The sequence below is a fragment of the Neofelis nebulosa genome, chromosome 8, assembly GCF_028018385.1.
Source record: "Neofelis nebulosa isolate mNeoNeb1 chromosome 8, mNeoNeb1.pri, whole genome shotgun sequence".
NCBI lineage: Eukaryota > Metazoa > Chordata > Mammalia > Carnivora > Felidae > Neofelis > Neofelis nebulosa.
Genome location: NC_080789.1, coordinates 92,045,845 through 92,069,841, shown reverse-complemented (window position 1 = coordinate 92,069,841; position 23,997 = coordinate 92,045,845). Strand labels below are relative to the sequence as shown.

Genomic DNA, 23,997 nt, shown 5'->3' with positions numbered 1-23,997 from the left:
ACTAATTTGGCCTCTGTATTCACTCTTGACTTCCATATGGAACACTGACATTAGGAACTCAGTGTGGAATCCACAATGTTAAAGTATAAAACTATTAACTTTTTGGAATCAACCATCTCATTATTTATTGCCATTTATTTTGTAATTATTGCTTCAGAAAAAAAAAATCTATCATTGCTCCATGCCAGCTTTAACTGCTGCAGCGGATTTAAAGAAGAATTCAGACTTCAGCCTTCCCCTGAGGCTGATGGACTTCTCCTTTCAAAGTAGGACACTTCTATCTGATGGCATTAACCATAAAATCCCCCATTTCAAGTCTATGATATCCTGAAGGACAACGGCTCATTTCATTTCTTATCAAGAAATCGAGCAGATCAGTCATATTTCCTGAATCAAATGACATTTCAGAAAATTCATTTGAACCAAAAATGAGGTTTCCTCTCTGCAGACTCCAATTAGTTTAAAAGTGGTTTCTGATGACAATTTTGAAAATAACTAAGTGGTATATAAAAAATCCATATTTATATGTATATGACTATATCAACTCATAGCTCGCACACACATATACAAGCACCAATACGCATACATACATACACCTACTCATACCTATTCACGTACGCATACACACACACATACACAGACACACAGGCCTCCCAGGAGCTACAGCTAGCCACGTTATCAAGCAGTATAAATCTTTAATTTCAGTGATCAGCATTAATAGTAAAGTACTTAAGATCCTTCCTCCCCCTTTTTTTTTTTTCATCCCATTACGGTAGGTATTCCAGTGGGAGTGTGCTCACTCGTTTGCTCCCTAAGTACACAAAATTAGCTGCTTATCGGTTGATCTTCTTACATGATCCTTTAAAAATCCTTTGTGTGTGTGCACAGGCACTTATGCAGCGTCCAAGGCCGCTTTTGCCTTTAGAGGAAGCCCAGACAAGCCACCCCCAGCCTTTTTCTTACCCACTCACAGGGGGCTCGGGCCTAATTAAATTGCTCTCAAAGACAAGAAGGGATGAATTTTCTTCTTTCCATCTCCCTTGTCACCCATTTAACTCAGCTGACATTCACTGACTCCTTTTTACTTATGTTCAAAAAAAAAAAAAAGAAAGAAAGAAAGAAAGAAAAAGAAAAAAACCCACACACACACACACACACACACACACACACACACACAAAAGCCCTGTAAAGACAGGGTTTACAGAGTCAGAGCTGGGAGAAGTAGGGAGGGGCAGTGTTCGTGGATAAACTCTTAATCTGGTTACTCCCTGTGATTTATAATTTCAGAAACAAACAATGGAAACAAGATAGAGAGACAGTGCCAGAGGAGAGGTTTGATTTCTCTTGCTTCGATTTTATTCCATTAAACTAACACTGAAGAAGCCTGAAATCACACACACACACACACAGACACACACACACACACTTATCAGTGCTTCTGGTCAATCCTGTACCCCATCTTGTTTTTTTTTTTTTTTTCCTGGGCTCAGATTAATGAGGGAGGTTGGGGAAACAAGGATGAGCATAGCCTGTTAATGTAGCTCTGCCCAAGAGGGGCAGAGGAAAGCTGCAGCCACTTTGGCCGGCCTGCTATTGATTGGACCTGAGGTGACATGGGAGCGGCTGCCAGTGCTGCATTTCTGAAGCCGGGGTTCAGGGCGCGGCTGGAGAGCTTTGGCTAGACCAGACAACGGGAGCCCTGTGCAAGTCAAGCTCCAGTAAGGGCCTAGGAAGAGCCAGGCAATTAGCCTTTGAAGGTCATGGAAAGTTCCCTCCCCCTCTTCTCTGTTTTCACCACAGTATCCAGCCTTCTTTCCCTCCTCCCCCTTTCTTCATCACCCATACTCCAAACACATCTAAGGAATCCATTCAATTAAATCTCTCTCGGCTCCAGCTGGCTCCTGAGTGAAAGGTCAGTGGAGTTCAGGAAGGAGAAAAAGACACAAGAAGGAGCTGGAGCTTGTGGCTGCCCCTGACCCTGCTTTTAGTCGGCAGCCCCCTCCCCCACACCTTGCCTACACTCTCCACTTCCTTTCTACCTACCATCTTTAATGATACCCGATGGTCAATCACTCCCCAGCAGCGAGAGAGATGCCCTGAAGCATCATTGTGGTAGGGAGGGATCGATCAGATTAAAAAAAAAAAAAAAAAAAAGGATGATAATGATAACCTGTGGACATAATGTCGGTTTGTTTGCTGTGCTTCTTGGAGGCCTATCACGGCTGGCCTGGGCCAGCCCAGCCGCTTGGAGGGCTGTGCAAGTCCCCAGTATTCTTCCCTGCCTGCAGTTTGTCTTACCTTAAAGAGACAGAATTAGACTGAGGGATACTCTGTTGGCTTGCCTTTTTGCTGGCCTGTTTGGCCCCAGAAATAGATGAGCAAAAGTAAAGATGATTGATCCTATTTTTGCAAAGCATACGCTTTAGATTTATCAAGACAGTATATCCAAATATCTAAGGTAATATAAGAAAATACTTTAGAAGATTTTTGAAGGATTCAGCTAGGCATATAGAGGTTTTAAAAATTTTGACTATACAGTTTAAATGATATTAACAAAATAAGTTAGTGAAAGACGTCATTGGACAAAAGTAGTTCAGAAAGAGAAAGTTTGCAAAAATTATATGTGCATACATATGTACACATACACACTCATGTACACACAAGATAAAATATTTTTTTCTAATTGCTAAATACTTATTTAAAATAATGTGGGCAATAATATGAACATGGGATTACAAAAGGTGATAATCATTAATACCAATTTGAACAATCACGGTCTTTTCCTCATACAATTTAGAATCTGTCACATTGAATATTTAAGACATTAAATATGTTATGATGCTGCCATTGTATTTTGTTTTAACTTTGTGTCCATTTACTTCCATTCTGTTTATATTCTCATGGCTCTGAACTTTCCTCTTCTCCTAAAGTATAAGGATACAGATTCTAGTACAACTAATATATTATTTCCAATCAGATTTTTTGTTGTCATATTATTTTCTGCATCATTTGATGAACCAAACTACATTTTCCTATATTCCTATTAAACTATTTGATGATGCTTTTTATTTTCTTGTATAATTGGGTGAGCAATCATGTGATAAACATAACTTCGGTATGAAATCAAAGAAGAAATGTTAAACACAATGAATATATTCTCAGAAAAGTTTCTAAGATGTTAAATCTGTTTGAAAGGATTGTAGAAAAAGTATTACTTCTTTGTAGATTTTATGACTACAAAGTAAAACTCTGAAAGACTTGATGTATGATAGTTTTATTTTATAACCTAACATTATGCTTTCTGAAATGTGTATAAGAGGTGGAAAGTTATGTGTTCAGCTAAAATAAAAACGAGTATGGGAATCAAAAGGTGGAAAGAAAGACTATACAGATACCTCAAAAAAAAACTGCAAGCCAACCAGAGAAGGTTTAAAAAAAAACAAACAGTAAATATACCAGGGACAGTGAAGGATTTTCCCAAGCAATAGGTTCTCATATAAAATTATCACAAACAGATTTTATAATTCAACTCAGAAAAACATTGTTTTTCAGGAGCCAAGAAGATAAAGTCTAGAATCATGATTCATCTTAAACCAAGTATGACACCTAAGGATACACTGATGTGTGTCTCTGTGTGTGTGCATGTGTTCCCATCAGAATATAGGAAGTATTATGAGCAAGTTATGACATCCATTTGCCTCCTAAAACATGTAAAAAAAATGAAATGATTTCTTACATTCAAAGGCCCAATTAAAAAAAAAAAATAGTACCTGGCACTTTGGAAGTGCTGAACAAATTTTAACAATAGTGATGACACTATTAGTGTTATTAGTATTCTTTATTAGTTATTAGTATTAGTATTAGTATTAGTTATTAGTTATTAGTATTCTTTAGAGGGTTTAGCTTGAGACTTAAAAGTCCTTTTTGATCATTCTGTCTAGAGCCTGGGACACACATGGGATGGGCAAGAGTGGGTGCAAATTGACAGGAGCTAGTTGGGGAAAACTGAATTAGGGTGATGAGATGGTTGAAATGGAAAGAAGTGGATGGACTTGAGACATACTACAGAGGTAAATCAACAAAGCCTAATGATCAATTCTATATGGGGGGGGGGGGTGGTGATGTGCCAAGGATGACAAAGTCAGAAGCCTTACTATGACACGCTAATACAGCATGAAATAAATCCTCATTTTGCTTTTCTGCTCTCCCTGACACCCCCTCCCCTATTTTTTCCCACTGTGATAACTCTTTCCTTTCTTCTCATAATAAAGAAATATGAGAATAACGAAAATGGGACCAAGAGGAGGCACCAGGTATAAGAACATGAACTATTTGGCAACATGTAGCAAAAACAGGAGACTTCTTTTACCCGAATTTTGGCTTTTTGGTGCCAGTATGTAAAGAAGCCATCATAAGTGGGTGAGGGAGAGAGGTGTAAGACAAGGGAAGAAGAAAATTAAATAGAATTAAAATGCCTGGAATGCTTAAAAAAAATAAGTGAACAGCATAAGCAAATGGTGAAGATGGGGGTGGGGCAGCATAGGCAGCAGGTAGAGGAGCCAGGACCACTGCGGCTGTGCTCAGTACAGGCTGGGGCTTGGGGTCAGGCCCTGAGTAACGTGTGAGAGGAAAATTTTCTGGAGATGGAGTCAGCAGATACGATTTCTAGCACCAGCTTTGCCACCAATGATCATTGGACCATGGCACCTACATGCAAGGATTCAATGAGATAGCGCTTGTGCTCATGGGTTCTGTAAAGTTGCAGGGAGCTGTAAGAACAAAAACAACAAGAACAAGAGTATGATCTGAATTGGGGTTTTGTTGCTTTTAGTTGGGGAAAGATTTTAGAAGACACATGGGAAGTGACATATGTAATCACAGACTTTTAAGTGCTTCAAATTTAGTGTTATCTTTTTAAAATTACACAAGACAATACTTAGCGCCATTTGGTATTTTATAAACAATCTGTCTAGAATTCTTCCATTTATATGTACATAAAATAGTATGTGGCATATCTTATGAATGTAGATATTTGTTTACATGTGTATACATGCCCCCACCTGTACAGAATTACTTTATCCTGCCAACTAAGGAATGTAATTATCTATCTTGGTTGTGCCAACCCAACTTAGGTATCTCTCAGGAAAACTTACAATGGTTAAAGGAATGCTTAACTTATTCATTCAACAAATATTTATAAAGCACCTATTTTGTGTCAGGCATTATGCCAGGTGCTGAACCTACAGAAATGAAAAATGAAGAAAAGAAAACACATATATCTCCTGCCCCGACGGACTCAGAATCTAGCAAGGAAGGAAAGCATTGCACAAATATTTATGAGTGTACTACGTCAATAGAGAAATTTGGGGTATTATAGAAGCATAAAACAGGCCAACCTAATCTAGTCAGAATATCTTATTTCTGCATCATCAGTCATTGGCTGAATGGCTAAATTACTACTAGGACACTCTGGATTTCTGCACATGGGCAAAATGGGTTTAGTAGCTCAAGGAAGGTTGTCTTAAGAGATAAAGGTGTGGGCCATTGGACACAGGAGCACAGGGAGTCTGGAAAAGGACACAACGAAACTAAATCACAAAAGCAGGGATTTGAGGGGATCTGAGCAGAGTGCTGGTAGTGTTTGCTATAGGCATCAAACAGGATTTTGCAGTTTGTATCTTTTTATATGAGTTTTATAAATGTGGTCATTTCATTTGCTGATGTTGGGAAAACTAGGAGAAGAAACATGTTGCACAAAAAAAATAGGGATGAGATGATGAATTAAGTTTTAGACTGATTAAGTTTGAACAATTTGTGATTCACTATTTAAAAATGTTCAGGAAGCAGTTGAATATGTAAGTCTAACATTTGAAAGAGAAAAAGAGAAGTCTGATGTAGAGATACAAATTTCAGAGTTGTTGTATAAAGACAGTAATTGAAACCTGGGAGTAAAATTGTATAGGGAAGATGAATCAGATGAAATAAGTAGGCCTGGAAAAGTCTCTAAGTAATCCCAATATTTAATAATGAGGTAAGACTAAAAGAAAGTGCAAAGGAGATTGAGAAGGAGTAGCAGAGAGTACAACCAGAGGAGTCTGGACTCAGAAAGTTAGGAAAAAGAATCTTAATTATTCTGTATTCCAAAAAAATAAGGACTTAGGAAGATGGCAGCATAGCAGGACACTGGGCTCACCTCATCCTGTTAATTGCTTAGATTCCACCCAAATCTGCCTAAATAACCCAGAAAACTGCCAGAAGACTAGCAGAACGGACTCTCCAGGGCCAAGTGTAGACAAGAGGTCCACAGAGGAGGGTAGGAAGGGTGGAGAGGTGGTGTGCGCTACATGGACTGGCAAGAGGGAGGCTGGGAAGTCGAGGGGCAGCCTGCCAGGCAAGAAAGAGCCCCTGGAGTCTGGCTTGAAAAAGCAGAGGGGCCGGACTGCGTGAGTTCTGACAGCCAGGGGGACTTAACATCTGGAATGTTAAAAGTCAACAGCTCTGCTGGGAGAGTGGGAGGGCGAGAGGACACCGGGAAGAAGACTTGTTGAGCCCTGGAAGACAGGGCTCAGTTTGGCTGGGGAACAAAGACTCTGGCAAGCGCCATTTCCCTCTCCCATCCCCCAGCCGAAATTCCAAAGGGAACCAGTTCCCATCACCAAACTTGCTTGCACCACGCAAATGCCCAATGCTATGCTTCTGTGGATCCATCCCTCTGATTGGCCTGCCTCCCTCCCTCCCTGTGCTGCAGGGCCCCTCCCACAGGGGACCAGGAGGGCAAAGCTAGCTAAGCCTGCCCCTCCCACCCCTGTGCACCTTGTGGATCCACCCAGTCTAATACACCCTTGGCCAGATCCCACCAAAGCAGCTCCACAAGCCTGGCAGTGTGCAAGTATCCCAGACAGGGGCCACACCACTCCACAGTGAGTCCTGCCCCTGGGAGAGGGGAAGATAAGGTACACACCAGTCTGATTGTGGCCTCAGTAGTGGGCTGAGGGCAGACATTGGGTCTGACTGTGGCCCTGCCCACCAATACAAGTTACTTCAGAGAGCACAGGGGAAGTGCCCTGCAGTTTGGAGCTACCGCAGGGACTACCCAAAATGACGAAACAGAAGAATTCTCCTCAAAAGAAACTCCAGGAAGCAGTGACAGCTAACGAATTGATCAAAATGGTTTACACAATATAATGGAACAAGAATTTATAATAACAGTCATAAAATTAATCACTGGGCTTGGAAAAAGCATAGAGGACAGCAGAGAATCTATTGCTACAGAGATCAAGGGACTAAGAAATAACATGAGGAGCTAAAATATGCTATAAATGAGGTGCAAAACAAAATGGACACAGCCATAGCAAGGATTGAAGAGGCAGAGGAGAGAATAGGTGAATTAGAAGATAAAATTATGGAAAAAGAGGAAGCTGAGAAAAAGAAAGATAAAAAAATCCAGGAGTATGAGGGGAGAATTAGAGAACTAAGTGATGCAATCAAATGGACAATATCCGTATCATAGGAATTCCAGAAGAAGAAGAGAGAGAGAAAGGGGCTGAAGGTGTACTTGAACAAATCATAGCTGAGAACTTCCCTGATCAGGGAAGGAAACGGGCATTAAATCCAAGAGGCACAGAAAACTGCCTTCAGATGTAACTTGAATCAATCTTCTGCACAACTTATCATAGTGAAACTGGCAAAATACAAGGATAAAGAGAAAATTCTGAAAGCAGCTAGGGATAAACAGGCTCTAACTTAGAAAGGTAGACACATAAGAGTAGTGGCAGAACTATCTACTGAAACTTGGCTGGCCAGAAAGGAATGGCAGGAAATCTTCAATGTGATGAACAGAAAAAAAATATGCAGCCGAGAATCCTTTATCCAGCAAGTCTGTCATTCAGAATAGAAGGAGAGAAAAAGATTTTCCCAAACAAACAAAAACTGAAGGAATTCATCACCACTAAACCAGCCCTACAAGAGATCCTAAGGGGGAGTCTGTGAGTGAAATGGTGCAAGGACCACAAAGTACCAGAGACATCACTACAAGCATGAAACCTACAGACAACACAATGACTCTAAACCCATACCTTTCAATAATAACACTGAATGTAAATGGAATAAATGCTCCAATCAAAAGACATAGGGTATGAGAATGGATTTAAAAAAACAGGACCCATCTATTTGCCATCTACAAGAGACTCATTTGAGACCTGAGGACACCTTCAGATTGAAAGTGAGGGGATGGAGAACTATCTATCCTGCTACTGGTAGTCAAAAGAAAGCTGTAGTAGCCATACTTATATCGGACAAACTAGACTTCAAATTAAAGGCTGTAACAAGAGATGAAGAAGGGCATTATATAATAATTACAGGGCCTATCCATCAGGAAGAGCTAACAATTATAAATGTCTATGTGCCAAATACAGGATCCACCAAATATATAAAACAATTAATCACAAACATAAGCAACCTTGTTAATAAGAATGTGGTAATTGCAGGGGACTTTAATACCCCACTTACAACAATGGGATAGATCATCTAGACACAGGATCAATAAGGAAACAAGGGCCTGAATGATACATTGGATCAGATGAACTTGACAGATATATTTAGAACTCTGCATCCCAAAGCAACAGAATATACTTTCTTCTCAAGTGCACATGGAACATTCTCCAGGATAGATCACATACTGGATCACAAAACAGCCCTTCATAAGGATACAAGAACTGAGATCATACCATGCACACTTCCAGATCACAATGCTATGAAACTTGGTATCAACCACAGGAAAAAGTCTGGAAAACCTCCAACAGCATGGAGGTTAAAGAACACCCTACTAAAGAATGAATGGGTCAACCAGGCAATTAGAGAAGAAATTAAAAAATATATGGAAACAAATGAAAATGAAAATACAACAATCCAAACGCTTTGGGATGCAGCGAAGGCAGTCCTGAGAGGAAAATACATTGCAATCCAGGCCTATCTCAAGAAACAAGAAAAATCCCAAATACAAAATCTAATAGCACACCTAAAGGAAATAGAAGCAGAACAGCAAAGACACCCCAAACCCAGCAGAAGAAGAGAAATAATAAAGATCAGAGCAGAAGTAAATAATATAGAATCTAAAAAACTGTAGGGCAGATCAATGAAAACAAGAGTTGGTTTTTTGAAAAAACAAACAAAACTGATAAACCTCTAGCCAGGCTTCTCAAAAAGAAAAGGGAGATGACCCAAATAGATAAAATTATGAATGAAAATGGAATTATTACAACCAATCCCTCAGAAATACAAGCAATTATCAGGGAATACTATGAAAAATTATATGCCAACAAACTGGACAACCTGGAAGAAATGGACAAATTCCTAAACACCCACACACTTCCAAAACTCAAACAGGAAGAAGTAGAAAATTTGAACAGACCCATAACCAGTAAAGACATTGAATCAGTTATCAAAAATCTCCCAACAAATAAGAGTCCAGGACCAGATAGATGGCTTCCCTGGGGAATTCTACCAGACATTTAAAGCAGAGATAATACCTATCCTTCTCAAGCTGTTCCAAAAAATAGAAAGGGAAGGAAAACTTCCAGACTCATTTTATGAATCCAGCTTTACTTTGATTCCTGAACCAGACAGAGACCCAGCAAAAAAAGAGAACTACAGGCCAATATCCTTGATGAATATGGATGCAAAAAATCTCAATAAGATACTATCAAATCAAATTCAACAGTATATAAAAAGAATTATACACCATGATCAAGTGAGATTCATTCCTGGGCTACAGGGCTGGTTCAACATTTTCAAATCAATCAGTGTGATACATCACATTAATAAAAGAAAAGATAAGAAGCATATGATTCTGTCAATTGATGCAGAAAAAGCATCCTTTCTTAATAAAAACCTTGGAGAAAGTCAGGATAGAAGGAACATACTTAAACATCATAAAAGTCATTTATGAAAAGCCCACAGCTAATATCATCCTCAATGGGGAAAATCTGAGAGCTTTCCCCCTGAGATCAGGAACACGACAGAGAGGTCCCCTCTCACTGCTGTTGTTTAATACAGTGTTGGAAGTTCTAGCATCAGCAATCAGAAAACAAAAGGAAATCAAAGGCATCAAAATTGGCAAAGATGAAGTCAAGCTTTCACTTTTTGCAGATGACATGATATTATACATGGAAAATCTGATAGACTCCACCAAAAGTCTGCTAGAACTGATACATGAATTCAGCAAAGTCTCAGGATACAAAATTAATGTACAGAAATCAGCTGCATTCTTATACACTAATAATGAAGCAACAGAAAGACAAATAAATTGATCCCATTCACAATTACACAAAGAATCATAAAATACTTAGGAATCAACCTAACCAAAGATGTAAAAGATCTGTATGCTGAAAACTATGGAATGCTTATGAAGGAAATTGAAGAAGATATAAAGAAATGGAAAAACATTCCATGCTCATGGATTGGAAGAATAAATATTGCTAAAATGTCAATACTACCCAAAGCAATCTACACATTCAATGCAGTCCCAATCAAAATTGCACCAGCATTCTTCTCAAAGCTAGAACAAGCAATCCTAAATTCTGTATGGAACCACAAAAGACCCCGAATAGCCAAAGTAATACTGAAGAAGAAGAACCAAGCGGGAGGCATCACAATCCCAGACTTTAGCCTCTACTACAAAGCTGTAATCATCAAGACAGCATGATATTGGCACAAAAACAGACACATAGACCAATGCAATAGAATAGAGACTCCAGATTTAGACCCACGTAAGAATGGCCAACTCATCTTTGACAAAGCAGGAAAGAATATCCAATGGAAAAAAGACAGTCTCTTTAACAAATGGTGCTGGAAGAACTGGACAGCAACATGCAGAAGAATGAAACTAGACCATTTTCTTACACCATTCACAAAAATCAACTCAACATGGTTAAAGGACCTGAATGTGAGACAGGAAACCATCAAAACCCTAGAGGAGAAAGCAGGAAAAAAACCTCTCTGACCTCAGCCGCAGCAATTTCTTACTTGACACATCCCCAAAGGCAAGGGAATTAAAAGCAAAAATGAACTATTGGGACCTCATGAAGATATAAAGCTTCTGCACTGTAAAGGAAACAACAAAACTAAAAGGCAACCAACAGAATGGGAAAAAAAATATTTGCAAATGACATATTGGACAAAGGGCTAGTATCCAAAATCTATAAAGATCTCACCAAACTCCACACTCGAAAAACAAATAATCCAGTGAGGAAATGGGCAGAAGACATGAATAGACACTTTTCTAAAGAAGACATCCAGATGGCCAACAGGCACATGAAAAGATGCTCAACGTTGCTCCTCATCTGGGAAATACAAAGCAAAACCACACTCAGATACCACCTCACGCCAGTCAGAGTGGCCAAAATGAACAAATCAGTAGACTATCGATTAGGGTGAGGATGTGGAGAAACAAGAACCCTCTTGCACTGTTGGTGGGTATACAAACTGGTGCAGCCACTCTGGAAAACAGTGTGGAGGTTCCTCAAAAAATTAAAAATAGATCTACCCTATGACCCAGTAACAGCACTGCTAGGAATTTACCCAAGGGATACAGGAGTGCTGATGCATAGGGGCAGTTGTGCCCCAAAGTTTTTAGCAGCACTTTCAACAATAGCCAAATTATGGAAAGAGCCTATATGTCCATCAACTGATGAACGGATAAAGAAATTGTGGTTTATATACACAATGGAGTCCTACGTGGCAATGAGAGAGAATGAAATCTGGCCTTTTGTAGCAACGTGGATGGAACTGGAGAGTGTGATGCTAAGTGAAATAAGTCATACAGAGAAAGACAGATACCATATGTTTTCATTCTTATGTGGATCCTGAGAAACTTAAGGATGGGCCATGGGGGAGGGGAAGGAAAAAAGATAGAGAGGGAGGGAGGCAAACCATAAGAGACTCTTAAAAACTGAAAATAAACTGAGGGTTGATGGGGGTTGGGAGGGAAGGGAAAGTGGGTGATGGGCAGTGAGGAGGGCACCTGTTGGGATGAACACTGGGTGTTGTATGGAAACCAAATTGACAATAAATTTCATATAAAAAAATAAGGACTTGAAATTATCCATCAGATTGAGGGATAGTGTATTATTTTTGACCCTATCAAGCATAGGTTGGTGGAGAGGTGATGATGTTTATAGGAAGTTGATAAGTAAGAGAAGAGAATATCAATAATTAGAGTGGATTGAGAAATGAGAGATAAGAAAATGAAAAATGAAACCCATATTCTGATATAAATCATACACATTAAAAATATATACTTTAGGACAAATAATTGCATCGAGTGGAATTTTAACCTAGGCATAACTAAGGTCAAGTTACTGAACTCGTTCTGGTCTTGGCTCAGATAATACCTTCCTTTTGTTGTTCCTATATCTAAAAACATAGCTTATGCTTCTGCCTTCCACGCTAGCCCACACTCTGGAAGAATGTTAATCATACAAATTACTTGTTTTTCCAATTGCAGTTTTTAGCACTTTACCAGTAGACTTTCTTGCTTTTACCTAATTGCATTGTTAACATATACTTTTCTCTTGTTCTTCTTATGTCTATTTATGTTCCTAATTACTATTGCACAAATCCCAGAAAATGAGAACTGAAAATGGAAGCTGTTCCTTCTTATATGGATTATTTTAAGCACAAACACTCTCTTCTACATGGCGAAAGAAGGTTCCACAAGGTGGGGAAAGATGCTATAGTTCTGTAAACTTAGGTGAGGAAAATAAAAACAACAAGTTCTGTATGGAGTACAACCTGAAAAACTTATTTCTGCTAAACCCAAATGCCCTTTTTTATGGCACTTCTATGAATCACACCCACAAATATTTTCCCTGCAAGGAGTAATCTCTATTTAAGAATATGAAATTTTTCTGAAAACTTTGAATCCTTGCTTTTGTTTTGTTTTAGCTATGGAGAGCAATTACTTTAATATTTAAAGTTAACTTCTTTTTTTTAATGATTTATAAGTGGATATGCATCATATTCATTTCAGGTATACAATATAATGATTTGATATATTTGTATATATTGCAAAAATGTTCACCAGAATAAGTTAACATTCATCACCACACATAGTTAAAAATTATTTTTTTCTTGTTATGAGAATTTTGAAGATCTACACTTTAAGCAACTTTTAAATACACAATGCATGCTATTAACTATAGTCACCATGCTGTACATTATATCCCCATGACTTATCTACTTTATAACTGGAAGACTGTACCTTTTGACACCCTCTACCCATTTAGCCCTTGCTTTTTAACTATATAATGTCCTTAAAAGATTACATTTATGAGTTTAAATATATTTCTGTTGAGTGGTGGGCTGGCCATCTTGTGGCTAGCATTTAGGACAAAGTGGGAAAGAAACACTATTAGCAGGAAGCAAGTCTCACATGCAATGGTTCAATTCAAAACCAGCACTGAGCTTACAAAAGTTGAGATAGAAAGATAGAGTCAGAGGGAATCTCAGTAATTACCATCAATATCCACTATCCCCAAAACAACAAATAGAAATAAAAGGGAATTTTATTAATATAAGAGCTTTTTAAGCCATTCTTTTACACATAAGAAATGACACTGATGAGGGATTCTTTAGTTACAAAAAGATGACATTTTTTAAGCCGACATATTTTTGTGGGGAGGGGGCCTCCACCCTTATCCTCTGTAGTATATAGTTTAGTAGCATCCCCCTCCTTTTTTTTTCTTCTTTTTCTCTCTGCTTTCTTCAGTCCCTCCCTCACCCCTCTTTCTCTCTTTCTCCCTTTATTTTTTTTCAACATTATCTTCTTCATTATTGAGATCAACTAATTTCTTAGTATCTTTATATTATTTAAGGTCCCTAACCTGAGCTTCTTTATATACAATCATGGCAATTCCTATGGACCTACCAGTCATTGCCTAGCTGAGTAAAGTTGTGGTTTTTTTTTTCCTAAAAACAATGTACTGGCAATAGTGATAAAATCATAATATAGTAATAATATAAAGATAGTGTTTTTTATGCTTTCATGAGAAATTGAAACAACGTTACAAGTACCATTATAGTCCTGACTTTTCCGACTATTGGGTAGGTAGTAATGTTGATGGAGATCAAAAGCTATTTGGCTATTATCTATTGCTTCATGTAGGAGATAAAGATAAATTTCCCTTTGGTGAAACATATTAAGTATTTTGGGCCAGTACATTGAGAATTTTTTGTTAGTTTATTTTCTTCTTTCTAGAAACAAAATTTGTTACATGATAACAATAATAAAGATTAACATAGTCTACAATTATTAAGCATTTTCTATGTGTCAATGATTATTCTAAAAGTTTTTCTTTTTAAAAAAAAATTGTGACATTTATTTATTTTTGAGACACAAACACAAAGGGGGAAGAGGCAGAGAGGGAGACACAGAATCTGAAGCAGGCTCCAGGTTCTGAGTTTTCAGCACAAAGCCCAATGCGGGGCTTGAACTGTGAGATCATGACCTGAGCCAAAGCCAGCCACCTAAGCAACTGAGCCACCAAGGTGCCCCTAAAAGTTTTTTCTTTTTTTAATGTTTATTTATTTTCAGAGAGAGAGAGAGAGAGACAGAGAGAGAGAGAGAGAGAGAGAGAGCACAAATAGGGGAGGAGCAGAAAGAGAGGGAGAGAGAAAATTCCAAGCAGGTTCCACACCGTCAGCCCAGAACCTGACTTGGGGCTCAATCTCACAAACTGTGAGCTCATGACCTGAGCCGAAATCAAGAGTGAGATGTCTAACTGACTGAGTCACCAGGTGCCTTATTTTTTCATAAATGTTCTTATCAAGTATAAAAACTTCCCACAAATGCTAATTCAAAGATATAGTTTTTCTTAAAATTGTAAGTATATATTAAAATTTATTCTAAGTAGAAAATGGGTATGTTTACAGATTTTTAGTATCTATAATCATTATCCAAGAGAGCCTTAAGAGAAAATAAAATTCCTTGATCAGGTTCAAGGCCTTGTTTTTCTATTTTAAAAGGCCCATTATAACTCTACTTAGGTTCCATTGTGGCAGGCTACAGGACTAATTTAAGGATCAGCTGTTTGTGTACTCACTCATTTGATACAACAGAGGAAAGATGACCTTTTATATTGATAGTAGGGACTGATCCATTAACTCTATTCTTGTATTTAACTCTGGAACTATATGTAACCCAAGTTAATCTGATGTGGTCATCTTTAGGACAGAAATATTTCTAGGAATGAGTTTCACAGAACACTGTTAGGAAGTAACACAAAGATTGCTTAAATAGTAATATGAAAGTTAAGGATTTCAACCATGTTTTGGTTGGACTACATGTTACTATGAGATTATTTATCTCTGGCATATGAAAGTATAAGTCTTCTAAAAGAATGAAATGAAATAAAATAAACTTTGGTTTTCTTAGTGCTTTAGCATAAAATATTCCCATTTCTTGTGTACTGTATTTTAAAGTATTTTAAAATAATAATTATTTTATTATATTTAAATTATTGTCTTAAAAAGACTGAATGAATAGTTATTTTCAAGGAACAGTTACCAGTGACCACTATACCAACATTAAAATTAAGCTTTAGAAACATAGAGATTCTTTCAAAGATCACCGAGGTAAAAGCAGATTTTGACATCTTCAGGTAGAAAACATTAGTCTGAGTATCTACTACCTGCTGATCTGGTTTCTTGTACCTCTTGTTCTAATACCAGAACCAAAGTTTTCTTTTGGGAAACCATTTTTCTCTACTCTGTAGAGAAATGTATTTTGGAGAGGATTTACTTATTTATTCACTCATTGAAAAATTATTGAGCGACATATATGAGCCAGGCACTATTCTACAATCACAAAATATGGAAATAAACATCAGACCAAAAAAAAAAAAAAAAAAAGCCAATCCCTTAACCTACGGATGATAAAAGTGACAAAGTAAAAAGGTACTGCTTATCGGGATTTATGAGTTAAGAGAAACTCTTCATTGAATTTGAAACTATGAAGATGTGGACTCTGGATCTTGTAGCAGCCATCTCCCCACCATGTAGGAGGTCAGCTTAGTAATAAAGCCAACACAGAAGAAGACAGAGCTAAACATTCAGATGAAAACAGAGAAACAAACAAAAAATGTTATGGCATTTTTGAGATTTGGGATTAACCCATACTTGAAGTTAAAACTATGCCTGAAGTAATGTGAGCCAGTAAATTTCACTTTTAGAACATTATAAATTAGGTTTTCTAATAGTTGCAATGGAAAGAATCTTAACTGATGCACTGAAATTTTCAAAATTCTAAGATAAAGATGAAAATATTGGTCACTATTTCCTGATTAATGTCTAAGAGTTCCTGATGAAAACCGATCCACATTAACATTATTTACATTAGCGTCATTGATAATTTTAAAAATTTTATGCCCATAACAATGACCTATTCAAAAGTCTACTATATTTCCTTTCCATTTTTCACATATCAAATTGTGTGAAAAGCATTCTTCTTGACTCTTTATAAGCAACAGGAATAGTTAGTAAAACTAGAACTTAATCTCTCAAAATTATAATAGACTTGTGTGTTTAAAGTCCTACTGGACTGCACAATTTCTGAGTTTTTATTATAAATCTGTGGTTTGGTCTGGCAAAATATAAAACTCTTAGAACTTTAAAAATCATCAATCTTTCCAGGTCTTTATACCTAGAATAGAACTAGATTCAAAGTACACCTCTTATATTGATGTCTAAATTGTTCTCAATAAATGTGAATTTGTTAAACCCTTAATTTAATGTTAATTTCTACAATTCTCTGGATTGTCTATAGTTTAAAGCTCCCTTACACTTTAGTACCTCATCAAATCCTATTCAGATTCAAACCAAATTTACCAAATATTCAAGAGTATAGTCTGTCTGATATACCTAATAAGTTGACTATGACCTACTTAAAATTAAACATTGTACAATCTCTTCAAGCTCTAGCTTTCACTATTTCTTTCCTGCTAAAATGGAATCATGTATTACTTTATATTTAAAACTCTGCTGACCTTCGTGTCTCTAATTGAAAATTGTAGATTTTGGAAACTGAATTACACATAAAATGGGACCAGTGGTGAAATCGTGGTTACGAAATTTTCTGACATACTGTTGTTTCCATTTACAACATAAGGTTCATTGAATAAACGTTCTGAATGCTTACCATAATATTTGCATCTTGCTTATAACAAATTGCTAACCGGTAAGTTTATGGGGTAACATATGGGTCTCAGTTCTTTAGTTGGCGGCAGTTAAACAAATCCTACATTTTTGCACACAAATAAATGCTTGAGAAAGAAACTACCCATTTTATGTAATCATATGTCCATTTGGATGTAGGTCAGGAAGGACTTGCTAGTATGCTAGCAGCCATAAAAAACCTGCCCCATGCTAATTACTATTTAGTTGCAGGGGTTGGTTCAGCTAGCTATGCATATGTTATGGCCCATATGTACAAACCTTTCCATTTGTAGAGAGGCCAGATGGGCCCTCCCTAAGTATGAACCTTCCCTGCTACATGGATTAACTATGAAAGGTTTAAATTGCTTGCTTTTGTTTTTTATGAAATGATTCACTCTAGTGTCCATATTTTTTACAGTTATTAGGGATTTTTTAATTCAGAAAGAGTAGCACACCCTATTGGTTCGTGCATATTTCTGCAAATGGCCCATCACTTTCATTTTGAAGTATACATGAAACCATCATTCTTATTATTTCACAGATTTTTTTTCTTTTTCACGTGGGTTGTAGTTCAGTTTGTTCAAACTGGGTACCGCATAAGGGTGTCATATATACTGATTATTTGTATTTACTGAATCAAACATAATATGTGCATATAGGGGTCTGTCCCCTTCAAAACACAGTAATTTGTAATTGAAGTTAATTTCTGTGGAAGAGCAAAATATCAAAATTTCTATAAAAACAAAATTTATAAACTGTTGTTGGAGGTGACTTATGTGGGAAAACATTTCAGATACTCAAATAATTTTTCTTTGTTTTTTGAAACAATAATTATGTTCACTATAAATTATTCTGTGGCAAATAAATATGAGGAATATAACTGCTTGACTTAATCCTTGCCATTATATTTGAATATAATAACTTTTATATAAAATATTCTGATTTAATGTTTTCAAAAATTTGTATCAAACTCTATTATTTTTAATTAGTGTTTAATGAATGCTAAATTTAATATTGTTCTTATAGTCATTTGGCTTATTATTGACAATATCTGAAAGCCTATACTTAAATTTCAAGGGTGTGCTATACTATGTAATTATTGGAATGTCAGTGTCCTTGGAATCTTTCACATTGTATACCCAAGTTTAGTAGAAACTTGATATAATTTAAAACATTTCTATAGGGAGTTAAGCAAGTCAACTATCTTATCCAAAGTATTTCACCAAGCTAAAGAAATACAGCCCTAAATGTAAAACTCTAGTTACAATTTGTATGTTTACCAAAATTCTGTCAGCAGGTTTCTGAATTGTTAGATATGATACCTCACTATTACTTACTATATATTTTCATATTTGGTTCAAAACATGCAAATCAAAATTCATTAATTTTTATTGTTACAGAAACTTACTGAATATAAGATATATAGATACATGCAGAACAAGAATATAAAATTTATAGATTTTCAAAAAACATGTGAAAATAGGGACACTAGAGAAATTTAAAATGAAAAAGGAGAGGGAGCTACAAAATTAACGAGATAAATTTAGAAACTTTAATAATTGTGTAGCAATTTGTTATGAGAGTGGAAGTGCCTTGTCTTTAATGAACCATTTAACTTTTTGACATTAGTTTCTATCCTTTAGCCAGTAAGGTTAGTATTTGTATTCTTTTAATTGTTATTTTAGAGGATAGGTTAGTGAAATAACCACAAACTTCTGTAACTAAATAAGTTGTGCTGTAAGAAGGGGGAGAAAAAAGCAACAAGTGGTTCATCAATCAGTTATAGAAAATTCTGAGTGTTTAAAAGAACACCTCCTTTTCCTAATATTATGAATGTTCCCTTCTTGGGAATTATATCTATAAATTAGCTAAGCATGATTATAAAATTGTCATTGTAAATTCTATACTTATATATTCTTTTGATGAATAAAATTTTCAGTTTCTTACATAATACATAATAGTTTTAATTGAATAAGTTTAATTCAAAAAAATCTTTTTTTAACGTTTATTTATTTTTGAGACAGAGAGAGACAGAGCATGAACAGGGGAGGGGCAGAGAGAGAGGGAGACACAGAATCTGAAACGGGCTCCAGGCTCTGAGCTGTTAGCACAGAGCCCGACGCGAGGCTCGAACTCACGGACCGCCAGATCACGACCTGAGCCGAAGTCGGACGCTTAACCGACTGAGCCACCCAGGCGCCCCTGAATAAGTTTAATTTTATCAATAGTTTAATACCTCCTTATTAAAACTTGAAAAATAATTTAGTTTTCCAATAATTTTATTACCCCATATGAACAAGGAGGGGCATTTTACACAAATAATTTTTGAATCATCATATTATATTATCTTGGAGTTAATAATCACCAGAATTCATCTAACAGAATGCTTCTCAACCTCAGTACTGTTCACATTTGTTAATCTGTTGTTGTAGGGGGCTGTCCTGCACATTACAGGATGTTTAGTAGTATCCTGGTCTCTAACCACTAGATGCCAGTAGCACTTCCCCAGTTATCACACCTAAACTATCTCCACACATTGCCAAATATCCTCTGGAGAGCAAAATCATTCCCGGTTAAGGACCACTGACCTACCAATACCTATTGATAAACAAAATTTTGTCTGTTTTATGTTAAAAGAGAGAAGTCAGTAATAGCAACAAAATCTTTAAAAGTTTTCATTTTTTATAAAATATAAATATCCAGTATGCCTTTTATTTTTATAATTACACAGAAAGTAATGTGAGAATTTCTGTTTATAATACTTTCTCAAGTATACAAAGTTCTAAAATCATCAAAAAAGTAAGAATAAGTCGCATTCATCAGACTGTACTTACTAAAACAAAAAAAGAGAAAATTTTAAAAAAGCACAAATTGACAGTGACAGAAATTGAAATTGATGCAGATAATATTCAAATTATAATATATGGGCTCTTTTACCTTAATATTTTACTGTGATTTAAATTACATAAGCTTATCCTATAAAATAAGTAATGGGATGAAGACAGTGAAAATGAAACAAGTAAGAAAACATAAAATCTCTCACTTTTTTTTTTTTTTAAGTTTTTGATTCCAAGCCAGTTTTACTTGGTTGCAGAAATTAGAAAATATGATTACCAAAGAAGTTTTTCCCAAGATCTGGTGCAAGTGCACCCTACCACTGGTAAAAAAGTACAACCTAACTAGAAAAAATATTTACATAAAGTATATGTATCATTCCTATTTACCACCAAGTTTATTTCAAATGATACTATAGCAGTATTTGATTTGCAAGCTGTGATTTGGAATATAAAACAAGAGGTAGAGATATTTTCTAATTTTTAAGACTGTTTTGATCCCTCTCGACTTCTCTATTAATTTCTAGAAAACTCCCCGTAATAAATTTACAGTACCTTCAAGACAGATACCAAAGGTCAATATAACTTTTACTATTTTGTGTCTTTGGATTGGTGGCCATAGGTTGATAATGTAAAAACCAAATAAATAATTTTATATTAACATTTCCATATTAGAAACTTTTCATATTTTGACTTTTGATTTTCATTATCTAGACAAATATTTTCTTTCAAAACCTCCCTCCTGATTTCCATTTAAAGTAATAACAGAAGTCATTATCAGATGACTAACCTGCAGAGAACTGTGAAATTAGAATATAATATAAAAGCAACTACCAGAAATACTGGAATTAAGTTAGAAATCAATAACAATAAGTATAAAACCCAAATATTTTGAAACTGAACAGCATACTTGTAAATAATCCCACAGTCAAGAAAGAATTAATATGAGGATTTAAAAATATGTGAACACAATAATAATAAAAATACAATGCACAAGAATTTGGGACATGGCTAAAGGAGTGCCAGGAGGGCAAAACATGGCCTTATATTGGGGCAGGTGAGAGGGAGATTTAAATTATTAAGACTTCTAAAGAAATCAGAAAAAGTCCAAATTATGCAGAAGAAAATAATAAAGAACAAAACTCAATTAATATAGAAGATTAAAACAAAATAAAGAGGAAATCAGTGAATCCAAAAATAGGTTCTTTGGAAAAAAAATCAAGAAAATTCGTAAGTTTCTAGGTAGATTAGTCAAGAGTAAAAGAGAAAAAAAACAACAAATTACCAACATCAGGAGAAAAAGAATGACCATCACTACAGATTCTACTAATATATGTATATATATTATACAGCACAGAGCCCAATGTGGGGCTTGATCCCATGAACTGTGAGATCATGACCTGAGCTAAAACCAAGAGCTGGACACTTAACCAGCTGAACCACCCAGGCATCCGCAGACTCTACTAATATTAAAATCAAAACAAGGAAATATTAAGACCAACTTTAGTTCAATAAATTCAACAGCTAGGATGAAAGGGACAAACTCCCTTAACGACACAAATTACCAAAAGTGACCAAAGAAAAATTTTAAAAACTTTAAAAACCCTTTCCAATTAAAAAAAAATGAAATTATAAATATTTTCCTACAAAGAAAATTCTAGATGGATTAACTGGTGAATTCCCTCAAACATTTAAGAAAGAATTATTACCAACTCAATGCCAACACTTCCAGAAAAACAGAAGAGGAAGAAACCCTTTTCAACTACTTTTTCTGTAAGGCCAGTATTATCCTCATAACAAAATTAGACAGATACTTTATAAGAAAAATATATAAGAATCCCTCACAACCATACATGCAAAAATTATATTAAAAATTAGCAAATTTAAACAAATTTAACATATTGCTTAAATGATATATATATATATATATATATATATATATACATATATATATACACACACACATACATATATATATATATGAAGAGAATATGTAATATCTACTCTGGTAATGCAAGTTTGCTTTAGTCCAAGAAATCAATGTGATGCATCATATTAATACAAAAAAAAAAAAAAACAAAAAACAACAACTGTAAGAACATTTTTCAAATGCAAACAAAAGCACTTAACAACCTTCTCTACCCATTCTTGGTTAGTAATACAAAGAAAAAGAAGAAGAAGAAAAAAACTCCCAGTGAATAAGGAATATAGGAACAGAAAGAAAACACCTTAATCTGATTAAGAATGTTTATGGAAAAACTCTACCTCCCTTACCTTTTACTGGTTCAGGTATTTTAGCAATGCAGTTGGGTCACTGAATGTGGATGTTTCCAAAAATGGATCATCTCCAAGCAGTTGCTTGCTGTGTAAAAATCAAGACAAAATAGAAAGTTTTATGTATTTAGTTTTAGAAGTAGGAATTCTACTCTGATCTGTGCTGGAAATGATGCAGCTTTCTTTCCAGGCCAGCCTAGTTAGTATATGTTCCAAAAGGGAGTGTGGGGGGTTCAAATATAATTCTGGTTCAGCTAAGTTGGTTCTCTTATTGTATTGACAGAATCCTAAATTATAAGGATAATGACCATGTGGTTGAGAACTGCTTACTGGGTCCCACAGTGGCTCTTGTGGGCTGAAGTCAGCGATGTAATGGGTCTCTGCAAGTTTTATAAAAATGCTCTTCTCATTCGTGCATCAGATCTTTTCGGAAGAAAATTCTGGGTGTAAGTAGGAGATGATTAGGAAAACACAACACTAAATAACAAGCATATCTTGGAGATATTGTTGGTTCAATTCCAGACTACCACAATAAAGTGAAGAATACAATAAAGCGAGTCAATTTTTCAGTTTCCCAGGGTAAAATTTACGTTTACAGTGTATTGTAGTCTATTAAGTGTGCCAAACATTGTCTAAAAAAAAAAAAAAAAACAAAAACCCAGTGTACATACCTTAATTAAAAAGCATGTTATTGATAAAAAAATGCTATCATCTGAGCTTTCAGTCAATCATAATCACTGATCACCATAACGAATATCATAATGAAAAAGTTTAAAATATTCCAAGAATTACGAAATGTGACACAGAGACATGAAGTGAGCAAATGCCGTTGGAAAAATGGTGCCAACTGACTTGCTTAATGCAGGATTGCCACAAACTTAATTTATAAAATATTGGGGTGTCTGTGAAGCGCAATAAACAAGCTCACTAATATTAGGTATGCCTGTATGCAAATGGGATTCACCAGAAGCTTGCAAGGACCTCGACCAGGGCAAATGTCTGAAGAGGCTGGGTCATAGGAGAGGGCCTTTGCGGGTCCAGCCTAAAGTTGCAGTGCCTACATGCCTTTGCGGAACATTCCTGACGAATGCAGAGCTGGAGGGTTTTCAACTCTCTTGTGAGGAGGGGCCAGGGTGGCAGGACCGGGTATCCCTGCATTAAGAGACATCTGGGAATTCTGGGTCTTTGTGAAGCCCAGGACCCCAGGAGGCAACTAATCTATGGGGTCTGAATACTGCCCATATCACCTTACTTCACATATTACCTTAGAAGGGGAGCTCCCTTCACGCTGGAAACTCTGCAGGTGGTTGGGGTCTGACACATATTCCACTGGCTTGGAGGGCGGAGTCTGCCGCGAGCCAGTTTACGAGAGCGCGCTGTGCAAGCGCACTGTGCACGCAGCGCAGATCAGGGTAACCGAGGACATGAAAAGCGGAGCCTGTGGAGAAGCCGCGTCTGAGGAGCAGGCTCCTGGAGTTAAAAGGCATCTGCCCGATTCCAAACCCTAACCTACAAGTTTGCACACATTTCTCCTGAAGTCTGGGCTGCCTTGCCAGGTCTGGATTATGTGGACTGGCTGCCGCATCTTCAAGTAAGAGACACCTGGTAGTCTTGATTGCTGCAGAAGCCTGGGACCCCGAAAGACAGTAAGTTCATGTGGGCACTCTCACCCATTTCAGCA

At 36.3% G+C, this 23,997-nt stretch overlaps 1 long non-coding RNA gene across 1 annotated transcript in view; it reads right to left on the bottom strand.

Annotated features, from left to right (window-relative positions):
* LOC131519926 (uncharacterized) overlaps positions 1-23,669 on the bottom strand; it is a 71,519-nt gene extending 47,850 nt beyond the window's left edge. The window contains exons 1-2 of the long non-coding RNA XR_009265879.1: positions 23,581-23,669; positions 22,317-22,404 (exon numbers count right to left, since the gene is read on the bottom strand). This is a non-coding gene — a long non-coding RNA (uncharacterized LOC131519926). The remainder of the gene's footprint in view (positions 1-22,316; positions 22,405-23,580) is intronic.
* Between the last annotated feature and the right edge of the window lie 328 nt (positions 23,670-23,997).